Source organism: Bison bison, unplaced genomic scaffold, assembly GCF_000754665.1.
Source record: "Bison bison bison isolate TAMUID 2011002044 unplaced genomic scaffold, Bison_UMD1.0 scf7180017864482, whole genome shotgun sequence".
NCBI lineage: Eukaryota > Metazoa > Chordata > Mammalia > Artiodactyla > Bovidae > Bison > Bison bison.
In genome coordinates this window covers 4,106,631-4,111,701 of record NW_011495042.1, presented here as the reverse complement: position 1 = coordinate 4,111,701, position 5,071 = coordinate 4,106,631, and positions in this window count along the sequence as shown.

The following is a 5,071-nucleotide window of genomic DNA, read 5'->3' as shown; positions in this document are numbered from 1 at the left end:
GGAAGAACCGACTCATTGGAAAAGACCCTGATGCTGGGAAAAATTGAAGGCAGGAGGAGAAGGGGACGACAGAGGTTGAGGTGGTTGGATGGCATCACTGACTCAATGGACATGAGTTTGGGTAAACTCCAGGAGTTGTTGATGGACAGGGAGGCCTGGCATGCTGCAGCCCATGGGGTTGCAGAGTCGGACACGACTGAGCGACTGAACTGTACTGTGGGCTTCCCTCGTAGCTTGGTGGGTAAAGAATCTGCCTTCAGTGCAGGAGACCCAGGTTCGAATCTTGGATTGGGAAGATTCCCCTGGAGGAGGAAATGGCACCCCACTCCAGTAGTCTTGCCTGGAGAACCCCATGGACAGAGGAGCCTGGTGGGCTACAGTCCATGGGGTCGTAAAGAGTCAGACACGACTGAGAAAGTGCAGATACTCACCCATACACACACGTGTGTGCTTATGTCTTCTTTGAAGAAATGTATATTTAGATCCTCGGCCCTTTTCTTTTGATTTTTTTTTTTTTTAATATTGAGTTGCATAAACTGTTTATTTTGGAAATTAATCCCTTGTCAGTTGCTTCGTTTGCAAATATTTTGTCCCATTTTGAGGGTTGTCTTTTTGTTTACGGGTTCCTTTTGTAGACTGTTCTTTAGGACAGATACCTCATCATAAACATCTTTAAATCTTGCAAAGTTCTAAATGTTTGGAATTTTTTAGTCATTAGTTGTTAAATCTAAATCCAAAGGACATACCATGGTGTTAAGAATTAGATATAATTGATCCGTTGCTTTTGCTTCACCAGGGCGTATTTTCTCATCATGAGCCTACTTTTTTAAAAGTGAGGACCTTCCTTCTCCCTCACTTTGATTATATGAGAAATATAGTCTTTGTGGGTAATTTAGAAATGCAGGAAACTTTAACAAATGCCCACACCTCCAAGATAGCCACTGCTAACGTCTTGGTGCGCTTCCCAATCTTTTAAATACATCTGTGTGTATTATTTTTTTCTGTATGCATGTGTATACTTATGAATACATAAGCAACATTGGTGTTAGTGTATCTACTATTTTTATATTGTTTTTATTTGCTTGTTTTCAGTTAATATGTGTAGCTCTGTTATCACACGTTTTGAGTCTATTGTTATCTTCCTGTCATTATGTATTTTAGAAGGAATTATAGTGGTTCCACGCTCTTCTGTCATAGATACAATTTTCATGCATTCCCCGATTTTTGGACTTCTGGCTTTCAAGCTTTCACTATTGTAAACGAAAGCATGATAAGCAGCTTTATATAATTCTTGTGGACTGCTCTGTAGAAAGGTACTGCCTGCTTACATTTTCACTAGCACCAACACAGATTCCGGGGGCAGCTCACCTCACCAGCGTTAGATACGATTGAAATGTCTTTGTTGCTGGTTTAATCTGGCAGATGGAAAATCACTTACTTGTTTAAAACTGGTGTTTTTTCCTATATTTTATTGAGATCGAATAGGCTTTTTAAAGCTATACTGCCCTTTGTCTCTCATGTTCTTTGCTTGTTTAAAAATAATTTTTAAGATTAGATTTTTTCTGGTTTTCTATTTTCAAACATGCTTTATATATCAAGAATAGGTCTCGTCATTCACCATAGTATATGTTACAGGTGTATTTTTCTGTTTTCTGTTCTGCCTCTCTGTTTGGCTTTGGCGTTTTCAGAGGTAAAAAAACAAAATTTACATATTCAAATTCTTCAGCGGTTTCCTCTGTGACATCTTTCTTTGATTTAATTTTTTCAGGCATAGAAAATGTTTCCCCGTTCCAAGTTAGATCTCATCTGAGCATTTTCAGACAGCTTTTAAAGTTGTTTTTAACAGTAAAAACACTATGACGGTGTGTTTCGTGTTTCTTATTCTGTGTACAGTTCCACCCTGGAAGTGTTCTTTCCTTTATGTTTGTTTATTTTTGTTGGAGTATAGTTGATTTACAGTTTTGTGTGAGTTTCAGGCGTACAGCAAAGCGATTCAGTTAGACACATGCATATATATTTAGAACCCCACGGACAGTGGTCCACTGACTCAGGGATTGAACCTGCGTCTCCTGCGTCGCAGGTGGATTCTTTACTGCTGAGCCTCCAGGAAAGCCCTACATATACACACACACGTATACTCTTTTTCAGGTTCTCTGCCATATAGTTATTACAAAATACTGATTATAGTTTCCTATGCTATACAATAGCTTTATGTTTTAAGCATCTGATAGATCATATTTCTTCATCCTTAAAAAAAAAACCTTCTACCTGATTTTCTGTGGATAAAATTTAGAACCATCCTTCCAGTTTCCTTAAGAACAGTCCTGTTGGTACTTCTATTGTTTGTTGCTGTTGTGTAGTTGCCAAGTCACATCCGACTCTGTGACCCCATGGACTGTAGCCCGCCAGGCTCCTCTGTCCAGGGGATTTTCCAGGCAAGAGTATTGGAGCGGGTTGTCATTTCCTTCTCCAGGGGATCTTCCCGACCCAGGGATCGAACCCATGTCTCCTGCTTGGGCAGCAGAATTTTTACCAGTGAGCCATCTGGAAAGCGCATTGATCCTTTAATTATGACAGTATGAGTCAGTCAATGAACCTGAGAAGCATCGACATTTTCCAGTGCTCGGATTTCTTAACGGATGTGTTGACCATAACCTGAAGCTTGATCAGAATCTAGGTGAGTGTTCCTCACATCCGAGGACTGGTCCCCAGTAGATGCTGACAGACTCCAGTCTGAGAATTGTTGAGTTAGATGATCCAGTGTGCGCTGGGAGTAAGGAGTAGGAAGTAGGGTCTGCCTTTGAGATGTGGTATTTATTGAGGGCTGCCATGTGCCAGACTCCTGCACGAGTGGCCGTGCTTAGATGCAGAAGGCATGGCCCTGGTTTCTAAAGCCTAGGCTTGATTTGGATGGAAGCGTGTCTGTGGGCAAGTGATTGCACAGAGCGGGGAGTGAGGACTTGGAGGACAGGGGTCCTGCAGGACAGAAGAGGCATGTGCTAAGTCTGGAGGGAAGAACAGGTGTTTGCTGGCAGACAGGCTGGAAGAGCCTTTCACAAAAAGGCAGCATGTGCCTGGAGACATGAAATGACACGGTTTTTGAGTGTCGCTGTGGGTAGTTCCATGCTTGAAGCAGAAGGCAGAAGACGCGGGGAGCTGGGCTGGGAGAGGGCCAGGCACAGGGGACTGACTGCCCTGCAGAACCTGCAGGTATGACCGCCGCCCTCCAGCACGGGGCTTCTCAGACTGTCTGAAGATTTGCAGGAAGTGAGGTGACTCTGCCGGATTGCTATAGAAGTGTCTGCCTGTTCCCTCACCTCTTCTGTGTTTCTCTGAGCAGGGCCACACTGGTCAGCAGAACAGACACGATGAGGACTGGGGATATATATATTTTTTTTCCCATGGCTCATTCTTCCAAACACAGCTCACACTGCGCTTGTGGACCTGTGTCCACATGAGTGGCTGCCTCTCGGAGACTGAGACCACATTGTCGGTGACACTGAATCATTAAAGCGAAGTTGCTAAATATTTTACTCATACCTTTACCACTGGATTGTTTGAATCTGGTCCAATCATCGTTGTTTAAAACGAAAACTTTTCTTCTCAAAATAAGTATATAAAATGAAGTATCTAAATCGAAGTATCTGAAAGCAGGTGATTTTTTTTTTTTCCATCTGAGAAAAAAGCGCTGGTTTTCAACTACATGACAGAACTGCCTGGGACTCTTTAAAAGCAACCCCAGTGCCGGGCCCCAGCTCCTCAGATTATTTTGGGCTGCACCCTCAGGATCAGGGCCCTGATTCTCATGTGCCCGTCAGCTTTCTCTTGTGTGGGGTGCACGATTGAGAACTGATGTCAAAGAGGGTAGTACCATAATTGTTTTCCAGAATCACCTGCAAGGTTGAATCCAAACAAAAACTGTCAGTTGAACCCAACTCTGTACCTAAAGGTACTAAGTACAATAATATAAATCAGATGTGTATATGAGAGGCCACACGAGTTTTCTTCTGACCTTCTCCATGAAGTACCATCAAGTATTTTAATTACAATTGACGATGGACCTATTTTTCAGATTCTACATATATAATCTAGTGTAGATAAATAGCCTTAGAAAGTAAAGCTCCTGAAATGTTGATTCCTCTGTTGCCTACTTCACCTGCCCTTATTCCAGTTACACTGTTGCAACAGCGATGGCGAATCTACCGGGTGTCCTATTTATCTCCAAATAAGAGTCAATTAACATAACTTGTCCTAAACATGCCTGTTACCCCGAGTGCAGCTGTTGCTAATCTTTTAACACACAAGCTGTTGAAATTACTTATTCAATTCTTATTTTAGAGTATTAGTGTTAGGTCTTGGTCTACAATATAGCACATCCCTTGGTATTTTCTAAATCTCCAAACAGATATGGTAATATTAGTACAGAAACACTTCTCATGGTGACTTACTAGCCTATTCATGGTGCCAAAAGCTAGCTGCCATCTCCAGAGAGAAAACTTTTTTTCCCCTTTATTTTGCTAGCATGATCTTCATGTGCTGAAGAGTCTGAACATCAGTTATTTACTGATTCAGTAAACAGCTTTTGGGCATCACTTGTCTGAATGTGACATTTAAGGTCCAGGTCCTACCAAGACAGAACGACATGGCAGCATGATACTCAGTTAGCCTCCGATACACAGATGGAACAGCTTTGTTATGTGCAAAACAAAAATAATTTTCATCTCTCCTACCCATGTCCCTTAGGCTTTCTATTTTGTATCTAAAGTCTTAACTTCCTTAAACTCTCTCTTTCTCCCCCCGCTTCTTGTGTTTTAGAAGGTTATAATATTAGGGAATAAAACACTCTACAAGTAGTTCTACCAACTATTTTGGGAGCCATAGACCATTATTTAATCCCTCTGAGCCCCAGTTTCCGATGCTGTAAAAAGGTGATACCACCCCTGGCCTGTTTATGTGAGCTGTTATGATGGTTATGAGAGAAGTTATATGTAAAGTGTAAATGCAAAGTTGTAAAACAACTTTTAAAAGAGAAGGAAAGAAAAAAGAAAAAGATTAAAAAAAAAAAAAAAGC